Genomic DNA, 18,850 nt, shown 5'->3' on the forward strand with positions numbered 1-18,850 from the left:
CAAGAAAATTATATCAAAAAGGGATGTTAAGTTCACTTCAAGGTTTTGGAATGAACTATTTTCCGGTTTGGGTATATAATTGGCATTCAAAACACCTTATCATCCACAAGAAACTAGGCAAACATAGAGGACAAATAGGATCCTTGAGGACATGTTTAGGATGTATGTAATGCCTTAGCGCAAGAAGTGGGAAGAATATCTTCCACTTGTAGAGTTTGATTAAAATAATGGATACCAAGAATCCATAAGGTTGAATCCATTTGAGGCTCTATATCTAAGGAGTTGTAACCAACTAGAAGGATCTAGGGAATAAAGTGCATATTAGGCCTAACGTGTTCAAGGGAATGGAGCAAAAAACTCATTCGGTTAAACATAATTTGAAAGTGGCACGGGATAGGAAGAAAAGCTATCCACATTAGCATAGGATGCATACAGAGTTCTAATTTGGGGAGCATGTTTGCTTAAAAATTAAACCCAAGAAGTGTTCCTTGAGGATTAGGTCATGTGCAAAGTTGGAACCACAATATTGTAGACCTTTTGAGATCCTAGAAAGGATTGGACCAATGGCCTATAGACTAGCTTTACCTCCTTTAGTTAGAGTTCATCATGTTTTCAATTTCTCTTTGGTTAAAACATATGTAATGGAATCTCATTGTGTGATTGATTGGTTTGTTCTACAAGTGGAACTAGAGGGAAATTTCTAGCTAGAACCATTGTGCATTCTAGACTTGAGGAGTCTCATGCTTTGGAATTGAGCGATAGAGAAAGTCAAAGTGTAGTGGAGGATGTTTGGGCCAAAGGAAGCCACATGGGAAACAGTTGATGCCATGAAAGCTAATTATCCTTTTATGCTTGTTGGTTAAATCAACTATGTAAATGATTGTAAATACTATATAGAGATATGTATATAAAGCTCCATAATACAATATTATTTGCAATTTATTTTTGGTGTTGCATATGAGAAAAAGAACACTAAGGGTGGTGTTCCCTCAAGGGGGAGCGGTTTGTAAAAACCCGAACCATGGTGTTCTCATGAAAATGCATTGTAAATATTTCCATAGAAAATTAAAAATTAGAAAAAAGGAACTCAGTCCAGGGACACATATTCCAGAGTTGAGGAGGAGGTTGCCTGATTGGGATAAATGAGGTTTCTTATGTAGAAATTTGAATTTCTTTTGGAAAACCATTAAGGTTTGATTGGTGAGACTTAATGGACTGGTCATGAATTTAATTTGGGTTTCAAAAGGAGTATGTAGGCCCATGTTTCCTTGGAGGAAACTCACAAGGAAGATAGGGTAGAATTTATGAAGGATGACAGTGCTGACAACAATGATAGGAGGTTAACTCCTATGCAATAAGAAAACAACAGGAAGAAGAAGGAACTTTGGTGGATTTTGGGAGAAATGATAGAGAGTAAGGAATTCAAATTCATGAAAGTAATTAAAGAAGAAGAGAATAACATAGGAAGAGGAGGAAAAATAAGGAAAGTTGTAGAGAAGAAGAGAAGATATGGATAGTGAATTGGTTTTGCTTGGCAAGACTAGTGATTAGACAGTTCTACTTGGTGAGGAGTGATGCCTTTGGAGTCCCTATAAATCCAGAGGTTGGAGATGGTATTCTTGAGATTCCCTTAGTTTTATGGGTAGAGGATTATGTCCTCTTGTTCTTGGAGGAATAACCTCTGAAACCTTCGTCGTACTGATTTATAATGGGTTTTGGATTCCCTTAACTGGGTGGAGCCACTATGCTTTGTTTTAAGGGTGGGGATTTACTCTATTGATTCCCTTCGTATATTTTGGGTGTAGGGAGATGGCCTATGGATTCCATGTGTTTATTTGAATGTTGAGTGGATGGTGTGTGGATGAAGGAGATCCTCTAGAGTCCATATTTCAATTGCAGTTAGTGTTTTGATCCTTGATGTAAGCCCCTCAGTCTTTAGAATCTATCTCAAGGGTGACAACTACAATTTAGTTTGGCTATAGCTGCCTACAGTTGGGTGGAAATTCCTTGTCCTAGACTCAGTTGCCCAAATCCTTTCAAGATAAGCACTCTTGTATTCTGACTATTTTAATGAATGAATGCTATGTTTTTATTAAGTGATGTTTATAATAGCTAAGGAATGTTTTTTATCATTTTGGTATGTTTCATTGTACTATGGCTTGGATAGGAGAACCTTAGTTAAGAAAGTGGCTTATGAACTACTTCTTAAATAATTAAACATAACACCAAAATTCTTAAATTATGTATGGTGCACAAATGTAATTAAAATAATGAGGCTCTGTTGAAATGGTTCTAATGACTGAACATTCAGTCTATTGCCCTGTATGCAGGAATATATATATATATATATATATATATATATATATATATATATATATATATATATGTATATATAAATGTGCGTGTATTAACAAAAATGCTATGGGTACTGTCAAATTTAATTGTATTGAAAGTGCAAGTGACAACTGGAGATCACATTTTAACCTTTGTTAAACAAATATCCCCTTAATATTCTCATTGAGAAGTAATGAGTTAGAGTTGTTGAGTGGGTAGTGTTTTATGGTTTTTTCACATGCAAATAGTTATAAGATCCATTTTACATCACCTTGATTATAGTTGGATCTCTAGGGCCATTCTCCACATGTTTGGCCATCATGACTGAGAATGGGGCTTAATGGTGAAGAGATTGGGCCCCATCCCAATTGGATAGTGGAGATGCGGGCCATCGAATGGTGGAGAAGGGTTGTAAAACCCGCGGTCTATGATTTCAGTGAGGTGGTGGACGGTGGCACAATGGTCTTCAAATTTTGAATGGGAGTGATGGACGTGGGTCATAAAATCAAGGCTTGAAACTGTGAGTTGGAATCGAGATTTCACCACCCTGTGCTAGAATTAGCAGTCGAGTTGTCTACTCTACCACAATCCATGGATCAGGCCACCAACAAACAAGAAATGTCATGATGCAAGTGCATAAATGGGGAAAAATTTTCAATGAATACTAGAACGAAGCTTTCCATGTGATTGGATGGTCACATGATGATGTTGTGCGATTCTTTTTTTTTGTGAGAAATTGTAAATATTTATATTAGGAGTTGAGTTTTGTTTTAGAATAGGTTGGAGGAAATATTTCCTAATGTAAATGTAATTTTAGTTTTCCTTATTTTTTGGAGAAGGGGAAATGATTCATCTTATCACTCTTGGTTGTCCCATATCACTTTCTTTTTAAAGGGAAAGAGTGTTTGAGAAGAGAGTGTAAAGTAGAGGAAGAGAGAAGGAGAAGAAAGGAGAAGCTCTAATGCGAGGAGACAAGAGATAAATTTTTAGGTAAAAAAAGGGCCTTAAAACAAAAACATAGAACCAAAATCAACTTTATAAGAACCAATAGGATTCAATATGATTATTTCAATAATGGGGGACGATTCACCATTTTTGGAGTAAAATGGTAAAAATATTAATTTAAAAAAAAACTATTTTTTCAACTAATATTTTCAACTTATCTCCCTACGGTTTTACTCAAGTGTTGAATGGGGCCACTCATTTGATGCATAATCTAATTCCTCATCTAAGGAGTACCCATGTTGCATACTTTTGATGGACCTTGCTACACGAAAAATTAGAAATAGATGAAAAACGTGATTGCAATCACCATTTTCCATATATTTATCATATTTCATATAGAAGGGTCTATCAAAAGTATGCATTGTGGTTACTCCTTGAATGAGGAACTAAGTTTTTAATTTAACGAGTTCCTCTGCTCAAAATTTGAGTAGAACTGTAGGGAGATAAGTTGAAAATATGAGTTGAAAAAGGTATACTTTTTTCACTCTAAATTTGATGATGTAATATAGTTATTATTATCGTCATTATCCATTTTTAAGGTCACGACCAAGCTAGGCACAAAATTGGTGTATGAGACCCCCTTGTATGTGGGACAAGGGACCCACCTTCATGCAATGATTTGATTGCTAATCTACGAAGGCATACATACTCTACCCGCCTTTGGTTTTGAACCTGTTACCTCTTGGGAGGAAACACATGCTCTTATAATATTCATTAGGAGGCCCATTTTAGACCTCAAAATTTCTCTAATGAGAGGTAGAGATAAAGGGGCCTGGGCTGCACATGCCCATATTGTATATCTAAGTAGTTTAATGCATACTTGAATCTTAGTAATGAGAAAATATGTGTATGTGTCTTTGTACTTGTTTATTTCTATGTATGTATACTATTAATTCGATTTGTTGAGGGTTGCACTCATTGATTCAATTTGTATTAAGAATATGAAGTTGTGAGAAGTGTGGTGGTTGTATGCTTTATGGGCAAGTTGATTTTTGGTTCAAATGTAATCTAGATATGAACATCTTTACCCTGTACTTATGAAGTTGTAACTTCATATGGTTGTCATAGGGTTAGTATTGTGTTATGAATGTATGTTGCTGGTATATGGTAGTGTCATATGTGGGTTGTGAGCCCATTCCTCACCCGATTCTCGGAATTAGGTTGAGCCCATCAAGGGGCCCGATAGGAGCCTTTTCTCTTTAATAAATTTATTCGATTGTTTTTATAATTGTTTTTATATAGTTTATATTCTTTTATTTTTATTTTTATATTTATTTATTCTTATTATTATATATGTTTTTATTTATTTATTAATTATGTATAATTTTATTATTATTTTTAATTATATTTTTTATATTTTTTTTAAATGTTTTTTTTTTGTTTATTATTATTCTTTTATTTTAATGGTTTTTTTTTTTTAACTTAATTATATTTTTTATTTTTGATTTTTTTACGTGTACGATTTTTATTGTTTTTTTTTTTAATTCAACGTTTTAATTTTTTTTTCTTAAAGTATATGTGAATCGTTTTTTTGGAATTTTTATTTTCCCAATGTCATCATTTTTTTTATATAAAATTATTAAAATTTGTTATTTTTCATATTTTTTAATTTAGGTTTTCAATAAAATCTTTTGATTTAATGTGTTATTTTTGGCAAAAATGTCCTCAAATACATATTTTTTTAATTATATCTATACGAAAAATCTATATTTTTTGTTGAGTTTTTAAAATTATTATGCTTTAGTGACAATTATTTTATGTGTATTGAAATATTAATTAACAATATATAAATATAAAAGAAATCCTAACCTCAAAATATTAATTTTATTAATTTTTTTTAACTTTTCAAAAAATAAAAAATAAAATTAATTATAAAAAAACAGTGCAAAAGAAAACAAAAAAAAAAAAAACAAAAAATTGTAAAACCATTAGAAAACAAATATATTAGGACGAAAAACATGAAGAGGAACAAGGGATACATAGTAGCTCTTGGTGGGCTACATAGGAGCAAGGGATACAGCTTGAGTGGGCCTAATGGTTAAGAGCATGTGTTTCCTCTTAAGAGGTCACAAGTTCAAAAACCAGAGGGGGGTAGAGTATGTATGCCTTTGTAGACTTAGCAGACAAATCGCTGCGTGGAGGTGGGTCCCTTGTCCCACAAACAAGGGGGTCTCATACACCAATTTGGTGTCAAGCTTGGCTGTGACCTTAAAAATAGATATTATTATTATTACTATTTAGATAATGCATGTCATTTAGTTGTCTTTATGTGTGGAGGATGTGTGTATTTCATTTTCTAATTGGGCATGTCTTTAAAAAGATGTTATTTGAAAAAAAAAACAAATTTTAGAACATATTGTATACCACTTTGGCTTTCACAAGGAAAACATACACTCCCAAATTAGGTTGTATAACCCTTGGTTTTTGGATATTGCGTTCACAAAAGATTTTTTTATTTTTATTAATAAGAAGTGTAGAGTAGCTAAATCATAGTTTTTAGTTAAGATTAGAAACATACATATTTTACTCACATAAAAAGTAAGATATATTTATATTATAATTTATGGTTAATGTTGAATCAATTGCGTGTACATTGAAATCAATGCATTGATGCATGAATACTAAAATCGATGCATTGATTTCAATTCATATGATTCATGGGGCAAAAATGCCTTGATTTTATCATAAATAATTTAATAATTTGCATATCTATTTTCTTAAAGTATCATAACCCAAACACATTGGAAATTTGATAACAACATAAATGCATGACACAGACCTCGAAGTAATCATAAATAAGATGTTGAATTTGATAACCAATTAGATTGTTAATATGTATATATATATATATATATATATTTGGATTTCTAATGTTGAACTTTGGAAATTTTGCAAATTTTTTTGGTCAAACCCAAGGTAATATGGGTCTGACCAAAAACCCAATTCGTAGTCCTGCCAGGCGGCAAGGACAATAAGAGAAGTTGAAAAATGGTTAAATAATCAACATTTAAAAAAAAATTATCTATACATAGGACATAAGAAAATTTTAAGTGTCAAAAGTATGCATTCAAAAAATTTATTGGTATTTTTCAAAATCTGCATGAAAATTGCTAACATTTAAAAAACATTATCCACACTTAATACATTAAAAAATTTGAAGTGTCAAAAATAATCTGTCTAAGGAAAGGGGTTGATGTCGCATCAACACTTTTCAAGATTAGTATGAAGATCACTAACATTTTAAAAAAATGTTCATGCTTGATATATAAAAATTTAAAGTCTCAAAAATATGATAAAAAAGGGTTTATTCTGAATCAACGCTTTTCAAAATGAGATGATTTTTTTCTACCTCAAAAAAGTGGGTACTCTGTACAGTTCATGTTTGAAGGTTTACATTGTTTGTTGTATTCTTGTTAGAAATGAGACCCTGCATTGTAGTTGTTTATGTTGAAGACCATGAACTGTGCTACATATGGATGTTTTGTGCAGCATATGTATGGCTGTGTGGTATATGCGTATATGCAGGTAGATATATGTTGGTGCATTAGCCATTCTACTAATTGAAGCTTTCTGTTTTTAAATGTGTATAACTTACAATGAATAGAACACTATCATAGAAAACAAAGTACCCTATTACAATGTTGTCAAAACCTTTCTAATATTTTCATACTTGGTAAGCTCATGTTAAAGCTATAAATCCCCATAAAGGGGGGTGTATGAGTTCATGTGTAATGTTAGGAATCATGTCTAGGCTGTGTAGATTCAATTGGGAGCATGGCCGAGTCATTTAACCTTCCAATAATTTCAAAAGACAGTTTCTAGTACCGCTACAAAATCGGCTCATAGTGCCTACAACCAATAGTTTTCAAGGATGCATGTTGGACTTTTTGAATGCCCATTTTCGCCTGCCTGACACATCATTTAATTAGTTGAAGCCTATGGAGTCAAATGAGGTTAAGAACAAGGCATGGTGTGAGAGAAATCCCTCTCATGGAGTCTCTCATATAAAATTCACATTCTTATTTGACTACATATTTTAAATAGTTCTTGAAATTCTAAAATTGGGTTTAAAGATAGAGTTATGAGATATGTGTTAAAGTATCCTAGGTTATTGGTAGCCGGGGTAACTCGCCCTGAGTTTCCATCAAGTGGTACCAGAGTTGGAAAATTATCTTTACTCGAAAAATCTTAGTGGAGGATAGAAGACGATTGGGAAGGAAATAAAAAAGAATGAAGGATTGTTGAAGATGAAAGCTACAATAGGGATAGACTAACAGACAGTTTGAAAAAGGTAAAAATTACTATGTTTTGCAATTTTAAAGATTGTTGATTATAGGGAAAGCATTGAATATTGTGAGTGAAAAACTTTCAAATTGGACTTGTTGGAGAAGTACAAAATTAGTAAGTGATATAAATATTTGGATATGAAGATTTATAATTTTATTATGAAAGAAGTGCAAGATGTGAAAGGAGCAATAAGCTTGCTTGAAGAGGCTTTAGTGGAAGAAGCACAAGGGACCTTGGAAGATGTAATGAATAATTACAATATAGAAATGAAAGAACTTGTAGCAGGAGACAATTGGGGTAAAACCCTAGAGGATGTCTTGTATCAAGGTTTGAACTGTTTGATCAGTTTTCTCATTTGAATTTACATCTTGAGGAAGTGCATTTTTTAATGGGAATTTTCAAGGAAGATTAACAGAGGCATAAAGAATAGAAGAAGAAAAGTGCCAAAGCAGTTGGACTCAAAGGAATGAGTGATGAAGGATTTAAGAAGGAGATAGTTGACTTAAAGGCATAACTCAATCATGCAAAACAATTGCTACAAGAAATTCAAAATGACCATAGTTATGAGAAGGAAGAATGGTGTTGAGTTAAATAATAGGAAGGTATACAATAGTAAACGCATGAAAATAGTAAGAATAATTTTGCAGCAACAGTTGTGTTAATATTGAATAAGGAAGTAATGGTCTTTCATTTTCATTCAATTGTGGCTTAATTTTTTATTACAAGGAGCAATGATGAATTTTTGTAGTTGAGGATGATGGCAAGGAACTGTGTCGTAGAAAGTGAGGAAGAACAAAAAATTTCTCATAGGAAGAAGTTGAGTAAATTGCATGTAGAAGCTAAAAGAGAATAGATCAATCAAATGAATATTCTAGAGGAAGGATTAAAAAAAAATATTAGGAGAAGACTAGGCATGGAATAACACATCATCGTATTTACAAAAAGGTTGATGGAGTCAACTTGCTGAAGTGGCTTGTGTGCAACTCATCATGAGTATGGAAAATATCATGGAAGAAGGAGATTTGTGACTAATGAGACTCATTGTAAAGGTTCAGAGAGATTCCATAGTAGATCAAGTCAGGACAAACTTGATAGAGAAGTAGATGAAATCAAATTACAACTAAAGATGATGAAAGGATTATTACCGAAAGATGATTAAGACCAATGTTACAGAGGGACCCTCTGGAAGAAAATAAAATGGATTTTGTTTCAATTGAAGCTAAGATAGATATCAAATGCTCATTTGGAGAAAAATCTCAAGGGAGTTGATTTGAAACCATGGAAGGAAAACCTACAGGTGATTAACACATATGTGTGGATGATAATGAGGATGTTGTTATAGTGGATAAAGCAGAAGAATATTTGATGAGAAACTTGAAGACAACAAATTTCAACCAAGGAATGAATTAAAAGATGAAATTGACAAAAGGAATAAAAGAAGATATAGTTGCTTTGATGGAGAGACAACCTATGTTTCTAAGGAAATTTTTGAGCAATGTATTGGAAATTTTTAATAGTTTGAAAATAAGTAAAGGTCAAAGTTCGTAGTAAAATTAGTCGAAGAAGGTACAAGTTGAGTAAATATTTGGAAAGATTTTTAATTTTCACTGCGAAAGTGATCGTAGAGGACGGTTAGGAGATTTATAGCAGCCTAGAGCAAGGAGTGCTCAATGGGTTCTAGAGAAGAGGACCAGAAGATGCCAAAATCCCAAACTCAGGAGAAAGTTTGGTGGGGTATCATGTAGCAAGGTGGGGACTTTTTACTGGAGAGACATGTTGCAGCTCATGAGTTGAATTTGTACGAGAAGACCAGATGCATATGACCAAGAGGTCATAAGTTTTCATACCTTGGTAGTCTGGTGCAGGTGCATAGATGCAACACAATGTGCAATTAAGACTAGACCAAAGCTTTCCAATGTTATGGGATGGTCACATGATGATGCTGAGAGACATTTTCAAATTTTTTGTAAGAAATTGTAAATATTTAGATTAGGAAGTGAATTTTGTTTTAGAATATGTTGGAGGAAACATTTCCTAATGTAAATGTAATTTTAGTTTCCCTTATTTTTGGGAGAAGTGGAAACAATTCATCATGTGACCCTTGGTTGTCCCATGTGGCTTTCATTTTAAAGAGAAAGAGTGTTTGTGAAGACAGTCTTCAGTAGAGGAGAAGAGAAAGATAAGAAAGGAGAAGATCTAATGCGAGGAGAAGAGGCAGAGGTTGAGGGGCCTAGGTTGCACATTCCCACATTAGATAACAGGAAAATTTAATTCATACTTGAATTTTATTAATGAGAAAATATGTTTATGTGCCTCTATACTTGTTTATTTCTTTGTCTATATAATGTTAATTTGATTTATTGAGGACTCCAATTATTGAATCAATTTATATTAAGGATCTAAATGTGTGAGAAGTATGGTGGTTGTATGATTTATGAGCAAGATAATTTCTGGTTCAAATGTAATCTAGAGTTGAATGTCTTTACACTATGCATATGAAGCTGTAACTTGATATGGTTGTCATAGTGTTACTAATGTGTTATGAATGTATGTAACTAGTCTATTGATGTGTGCTAAAACATCTAGTATATGGTAGTGCCATATGTGGGTTGTGAGCATTTCTAAGGTGTTGTATTCATCTAAGAAATTAGACATTGCATTGTAGTTGTTTATGTTGGACACTGTGAACTATGATTCATATGGATGGTTCATACAACGTACGTATGGTTATGTGGTATATGTGTGTATGTTGGTCAATATCCTTTGGTGTGTTAGTCATTCTACTAATTTAATTTTCATGTGTTAAATGTGTAGAAATGATAGTGAATAGAACGATGTCACAGAAAATAGAGTACCCTATTAGAATGTTGTCAAAACCTTCCAAATTTGTTCCTACTTGGTAAGTTCTAGTTAGATTTGTAAATTCCCATGAAGGAGAATGTATGAGGTCATGTGGAATGTTATGAAACAAGAGTAGGTCATGTAGAGTCGATTGGGAGCAAGGCCAAGTCATTTCACTTTTGAGGAATTTGAAAATATAGTTTCTATAAGTGTTACGAAATCAGCTCGTAGGGTCTACAAGATTTTATAACAATTTTATGAAGTCAAATCATAGTTCCTACACCCAACAATTTTCAAGGTTGTGTGTTGGGGTTTTTCAATGCACATTTTGGCCTTCTTTTCACATCATTTGATAAGTTGAATCCTATGGAGTTGGATGAGTTTAAATAACAAGAATTGGTGTGAGAGAAAGCCCTCTCATGGAATCCCTCATAGAAAGTTCACATTCTTATTTGACTGCGTATTTTAATTAGTTCTTGAAATTCCATAATTGGGTTTAAAGAAAGAGTTGTGAGCTATGCATTGGAGTATCCTCGGTTATTGGTAGTTAGGGTAACCCGACTTGGGCTGTAATCATGTCAAATTAGAGGGGAGATAATTGTTAGTGTGATTTTATGTTAGCAGGACCCTTAGCAAGGCCCTGAGCATGGATCAACGACAAAGGATCAACATCGATGATTAGATGATGTGCACACTCTCCGTTGGGGTGATTTTAATGATGACCCCAATACACATTATTGATCTAAATTTTATGGTCAATGGCATAGATCACATCGCATCCTCCCTCCCCCTAGTGCCATCAACATGGGGTCGACCTCCTGCACAAGCTGGATGGTTGAATTGAAACTACACAAGGGGGTATAGCAGGTTGGAGGTGTGGCCATTATCCTTTCCTATGGAAATTAAATGAAAAGGTAGGGCCCATTCCATGTTGCGACATAACATGTGATTAGCCAAGGTTCATATGCAAATATATACATAGTTATAAGTGTGTGTGTGTGTGTGTGTGCATAAAGAGGGGTGCTGAGAGTAGCAAAATGGGCCTAATGATAAACAGTTAAATATAAATATATATACATACATACATACATACATACATATATATATATATATATATATATATATATATATATATATATATATATAGATAACCATGGAAATAAAATAAAATACAGAAAAGAAAATTGAACTTTATTTTATCTCATTCCTCTAACAGCTAAAAGAGGACTTGGATTAGAAGCCACAACCATCCCACTGGGAGAGTTATGGTGGGGTGGGCTTTCACAAAGATTATTTAACTTCTTTATGGTAAATAACTGAAGTCAAATTTAAGAAATAGGAATTCTTACATAAAAAGATTTAATTACCCTAAGCTGAAAAGGGATGGTTCCTAATGAAAAGTAACCAAATGCCCATATTTCCACAACAAGCCTATAATAGAGAGCCAAAATGGGGGCCAAGTTGATTCGCAAATTGATGAGCCTCATCATTGGGTAATTATATGGACCTTAATTCACCTACTAGCTTAGTCAAATCAACTCTTCTCACAATTTATTACATGTTTTGATTATATTTTGTTCAATGAGATGAGTTAAAGTGAGATATTATGCCTAGTGGACTAATATGCATTGAATACAGGTTTGGAAGAGAAAATCAAGGAATTTTGGAAAGACTAAGGTTTGAAACTCGAACAGGACAAGAGAGAGAGATTGTAGGAGGTAAATCCTCCTCATTTACTCCTCCCCCATTCGAATATTCCTCCATTAATCACACCAGCTCGGAGTGAAATTAGCCAAGTCATGAAGATCAAAAGGTAACCGAGCAAGTGATAGACAAAGAGTTAGTTCATCGTAGCTGAAACTCCCTAGATTTAAGGAAGTCATTGGGGAATTCAGTTGTATAAGTAGAGAGGCCTAGATCGTCATTAGGATTCAATTTCTTTTGTAAAAAAACCTCTAGTTATTTTCGAGCTTCAAACTTGTGGAATACATTGATGTAATTTTTTGTTTTGATAATAAGAATGAGATTTTTCCTAGTCCAACCCTTGGCTTAGTTTCATAGATTCATGGGTAAATTTTCTTTAGAAGTATTTTATTGCAAGTAGTGTAGATTTGTTTAGTTGCTTAGTAGTTTTCTTCCATTTGTACTTCACTTTAGCAGCAAGTTAGAAGGGATAAAAGGAGCACCACAAAGCTGTCAAGTAGGTGTCTTGGCCTCACCTCTTCCTTGAGGGATCATGATTTGAGGAAAAAACCCTTATGCAACCCCAAAAAGACAAATTTCCATTTTCTCATAGGATTTAGAGTTTACTATACTTGAACCAACATTTGATCAATTTTGCAAGTGTAGGATTTAATTACCATCTCTTCCATCTTTAGTCTTACAGTGGATCTCATCCATGATTCCATTTCATTCAGCAATTTTCCTCATGCATGAAGTAGACAACTATCTCATTAAACTCTATTTTTCTAGCTTATTATAATTCTTATTGTTTACATGACGTATTGGAAATTATAAATGTTTGATGTAGAGAAGGTGCTTGAAAAGTATAAAGAGATTTCATAGCAGGAAACCACCATCCCACTTCATCCATCCATAATCATTCCTTGCTTTCAACAAGACCTTCACCAATTTCATCATTTTACATAGAAATTCCTCCAAGCATGTTCAATAAATCTAACCATTGCCTAACCTTGGTTTTGAGTTCTGAGTGATCATAGGCATTTTCTCACTCCATTCCACCCATCAACCACCTTCCCTAAGACTTCCATCACCTCCAGCAACCATCATTTTTCTCACAGTTGTATCCTATGGAAATACAGGAAATCCTGTAGGTTTCTAGTACATCTTGTAGGTTTTCCTATAGTGGCCCATTTTGAGACTGAATTGAGGGAAAACCTCTAAGCAGCCACACAAGGTCACCCAAGGGTCTCCCAAACCTTCCAACCATATCCTAAACCTCCCAACCATCCTCCAACATCCCTAATCCACCTGCCACATCATCAAAAGAGAGTAGCTTTCACACCAGATTTTCCATAAAAAGAATAAAAAGACAAAACATATTTATTTTAGTCCTTTACATGAATAGAAGTATTGTTTGCTATTTTGAACTTCCATGCTTAGGACAATAGCATTTCATACATGTTAGCTTGGCATTATTGCAAAGCATAGTTTCTTAGTAGTTACTTAGGAAATTATGTGTTTTAGCTTTGAGTTTCAGTCTTTTTCATTATTGCAATAGATAAGATTTCTCATAGAGTAGATTCCTCTTTCTTTCATTAGTTATCAATCTTCTTCTAAATCCATAGAATTCTGCCTTAAAAACCCTAGTGGTCTCTTGCCAACTGAACAGTGACAAAAGGCAGAACCATCACGTTTACTTGTGTATATAGCACTATCACCTCCAAGTTTGTACGAACGCCGGGTTGATAAAGTAAAGATGGTAGCCCTAGGAGTTGTAGCATTCTTGCTACAATACCAGTGCACATCACTTTTTTGTGATGTTGCTAGGGAGGTGTTTGAGTAATATGTGATTACTTCTTTCTTTCTTCTATTTCTTATTTCTAATATTCTGCTCTTAGTTTCATTTCTACAAAAGTAATTTAGTTTGCTTCCATTTTCATTCTACATTCTTTGATTTCCTTTCCATTCTTCAAATAGGATTTAGATCAAGCGATTAGTTTTTCATTTAGTTAGTAGTTTTCATTAGTCTGCAATTTTAATTCCGCAAATGCTTTCCAAGTTTGAAAAAAAAAAAACAAAATGAAAACGTTTTTTTCATGCCTCATAGGAATAGGGATAACTTAGGGAAATTTTTGCCAAGTACCCCCACTGCATCAAACAACCAACCTTCCCTCTTCTTCGGTGGCGGTGAACTAGAGGAACCATTAGGTGAGAAACCAAACATATTCGAATAACCTACATGGGAAGAGGAAGAATTCCTACTGAACCAATGGCTGAAAATAGAAATTACAAAGGGAGTAGAGAAAGAGTTGATGGTGCCTTCCCCATCAGGGAAACCAATGGGGGATACTAAGATGAAAAATATAACACCCTCTACCCTTCCTCATTTCCATGGCTTGACCATAGAAGATCCAGACACTTTCTTATTTGAGTTTGTTGTCATATGCCCAACCTATGACTATACAAATGATGAGCAGAAGTTGAAACTATTTCCATCTACCCTCAAGGATGAATCTTTGCACTGGTTCATGGGTTTACCTAGAGATAGCATCACAACTTGGGCTCATATGTAGAAAGCCTTCAAAAACAAGTATCGAGACTACTTTAGGTCTAAGGACACTAAAGAGGGAATTTTTAGGATGACCTTAGGCAATGATGAATCTGTAGAGGATTATGAAGAAAGATTCTAGCTTAGTTAAAAAGCGTCAGGTGCACACTTGATCCTAAGTCACTAAAGCTATTCCTGCTTAGAGGAGTAAGGGAAGATCTTTTGGATACCCTACACTTGTGAGTAGGAGGGGAAATCTACCAATTACATTATGAGGATATCAAGACTGTCTTTAGAAACCATTTTAGGGCAACTAGGAAAAAGGGTAGGGGTAGTCAACCTATGGCTAGTCCATCCTCTTCCAATTCATCCATCAAGGGTAAAATTGGAAACATGTTGGAGGATTTCAAGAGTGAGATGTTGCAAACCCTTTCCTTATGGACGAACACTATGAAAATTAAGAGAAATCATGAGGAAGTAAAGAAAGCCTTCACCTTTTTCTGTTCTAGATGCACTAGGAGGCACCCTAGGAAAAAATTTCCCTTGAATTCTATTGAAATTTGCTCAATCTCTGGAGAAAACCACTCCAAAGATAGGTGACCCTATTTACCTAGACTCAAAGTTGTATATCAAGGAGCTGAAGGGGTCACTGAGCACCTCTGTTACATAAACAAAAGGAGACCTGATGGGCCTAGGCCATACTAGAAGGGCATGCAAGGGTCATCCCATGCATATTACAACCCTAACCAGACCACATCCATACCTTCTTCAGGGTCCCCTCCTCATCCTTCCTCATCTACACCTCCTCCTTAGTCCTTTGCACCTCAATATCATTCCCAACTAGCCAACAAGTCATTTCAACCATATGCTCCACCACAACCTTAGTGGAATGCACTGCCCTAGGGGTGGAGGCCCCAATACAACAATGTTCCAAATTTATTTCCTTCACCACCTGGCCAACCACAACTTTTACACACTGGTCCACCTAAACAACCCCAAATGACTGCCTAGCCAAATCTGAACCCGAACAACAAATAGGCACAACAAGTATACAATGGAGAGACATCATATCCAACTTATGCTGTGGAGATTCAAGAAATCAGCCTCAGATCTGGGAGAGTACTCCTAGACAACCGACCTCTACCTCCACCTAGGGAGGTTGAGTAAGAAAGAGAGGAAATCATGCTTAAAGTAAATTCACCACCCTTTCTGGAGAGATTAATCCAACCGCTATAGAATACCCCAGAAGAGACTAAACTTTTGGGAGAATTGAAAAACCTATTTGCCAAAATTCCACTTCTCCAAGCTCTTGAAGATGTACCTATTTACAAAAATTTGATTAAGGAGAAGTGCTTCAAGCATCCAAGGAGGTGAAGAAGAGATGTCCTTACCATTAATGTCATTGGAGAGCTATCTGACTGAATGCTAGGGCATGTAATCTATCCACACTATTTGGACCCTCGAAGCCCTGTTGTAGATGTGCACATCAATGGCACCATTGTCCCACACACTTTAATCGATCTTGGGGCTGCCATTAATGTTATGACCAAGGACACCATGCTCAACCTCAACCTCCAAGGTTCATTGAGAAAGACCACAACAGTTCTGCAACTTGCAGACCGCTCCACAGTGACCCTTGAAGGGATTCTGGAGGATGTAATGGTCTCCATCGACTCTTGGAAATACCCTGCAGATTTCCTAGTTCTCCAACCTAAGGCTAAGCTTACTAGTTACCCTCTCATCCTTGCGAGGCCCTCTTTAGCCACTGTCGATGCTTACATTAGTTGCAGAGCTGGAAATATGATTGTCAAGAGTGGGCATATGTCCAAGCAATTAGTCCTATACCCTCCTACTCAACCATCTCTAGAACATGACTTACCTTTGTGGATGGAAGAGGAGTAAGAAGATGAAGTTTATTCCGCCCAACTTTATACCTTAGATACAACCATGGGAAGGGGACAACAGGATGAAGATAATTTGATTGAACACATACTCCAAAGTCCAACTCGCAATGCATTGTCCTTAGAAGTAGTAAAAGAAACCCAGAAAAACCATCAAATTGATCTGTGCTTAACCGATTCCAACCCTCTTTGTGTCAAAACCATAGAATTTTGGCCTGAAAGAACCTTGAAAAATCAATCCATCTCTTTTTGTTCTCCAATAAGAAAAGTTGTGCAACATGCTAAAGGAACATTTGGATGCCTACGCTTGGAGTTACAAAGAAATGAAGGGAGTGCACCCCTTGGTGTGTATTCATGACATTTATATGAAAGAAGGTTACAAGCCATTCCATCAACCCCAAAGGAGGGTGAATCCAACTCTTAAAGATATAGTCAAAGAAGAACTACAAAAGCTTCTAGATGTAGGATTCATTTACCCTATCTCAGATAGTGAGTGGGTCTCTCTTTTGGTGTTGTTTCCAAAGAAAAATGGTAAGTGGAGGATTTGTGTTGATTACAGGTAGTTAAACAAAGACACAAAGAAGGACCATTTCCCTCTACCTTTCATCGACCAAGTGCTAGATGGTTTGGTAGGGAAAAAGTTTTTCTCTTTCCTAGATGGATTTAGTGAGTACAATCAAATCCAGATCAGCTCGAAAGACCAGGCTAAAACCACATTCACTTGTCCATGGGGTACTTTCACCTATAGAGTCCTTCCTTTTGGGCTATGCAATGCTCCTACCACTTTCCAGAGAGAAGTCTTGAGTATCTTTGCTGAGTTAGTCCATGATGCGGCAGAAATTTATATGGATGAGTTTACACCTTATGGATGTGATTTCCAAGAGGCTCTATCGAACCTAGGAAAGGTGTTTCACAAATGCATTGAAATGAACCTATCTCTTAGTCCCGAAAAATTTGAATTCTTGATTACTGCAGGGACTGTGCTAGGTCATTTAATATCTCAGCAAGGACTTCAAGTGGACCCAAAAAAGATAGCTATCATCCAAAGGGTCCCACATCCACAAAAGCAAAGAGATTTCATAAGTTTCCTAGGGTTATTTGGATACTACCGAAGGTTCATAAAGGACTTCAATAAGTTGGCTTCTCCTTTATTTGGGTTGTTGGCCAAAGACTCTGATTTTATATGGTCAAAAAGCTGTCAATAGGCCCTAGACACCCTGAAGGACAATTTAACCACTACACCGATTCTCCGAGGCCCAAATTAGGCGCTTCCTTTCCATATTCATGCTGATGCCTCACACAAAGCCAGAGCAGCAGCCCTATGCCCAGATAGATGAGAAATTTCCTTATGCGATTTACTTTATCAGTAAGAATTTGTCAAAGGTTCAACTAAACTACACAATGACTGAAAAGGAGCTCCTGGTTGTTGTGCATTCATTGAACAAATTTAGGCATTATATTATAAGCTATCAAACATTTGTACATACTGACTATGACACAATCAAATATTTAATGAATAAACCTGATGTGAATGCCCCGATTATTAGATAGTTACTTTTATTACACAAGTTTGATCTAACTATTGTTGATAAGCCTGGAAAGGAAAATGATGTTGTATAATTTTTGTCCATATTAACTTTGCCTGTAGGTGAGGAGGGAATGGTTTATGATTAGTTACCGAATGAGAACTTATTCGCCATCTCAGTTCTCTCTCCATGGTTTGCTGACATAGGAAACTATTGGGTATCTGCACAGTTCCCACCGAATTTTTCCTCCAAAGAGAAAAGAAAAATTGTGAGGAAGAGCACCCCCTTCACTTGGATTGGGTGCAAGCTCCTCAAGCTTGGCCCAGATCAAATTCTGAGAAGGTTTTTCAGGGAGGAGGAAGTCTTTGACATCCTTCTGACTTGTTATGATGGTCCTTGTGGAGGTTACTTTGCAAAAAGATGGACAACATTTAAAGTGTTGCAAGCTGGTTATTACTAGCCCACTCTTCATCTTGATGTGAAAAGATATAATAGTCACTGTGACTAGTGCCAAAGGATGGCAAGGCTTACTCCAAGAGATGAAATGCCTCTGCAGCCTCAAGTGACTTTTGAGCCATTTAACAAGTGGGGCATGGACTTCATTAGACCTATTGACCCCTCCCAAGCAAAAGTAGTACATCATTGCATGCACTGGCTATCTGACTAAGTGGGTTGAAACCAAGGAAATTAAGGCCGCAACAGAGAAGAAGGTGGCTGAGTTCTTA

Source organism: Pinus tabuliformis, chromosome 6 (assembly GCF_031772625.1).
Source record: "Pinus tabuliformis cultivar Carrire ecotype Pingquan chromosome 6, CPIR1, whole genome shotgun sequence".
Lineage (NCBI taxonomy): Eukaryota > Viridiplantae > Streptophyta > Pinopsida > Pinales > Pinaceae > Pinus > Pinus tabuliformis.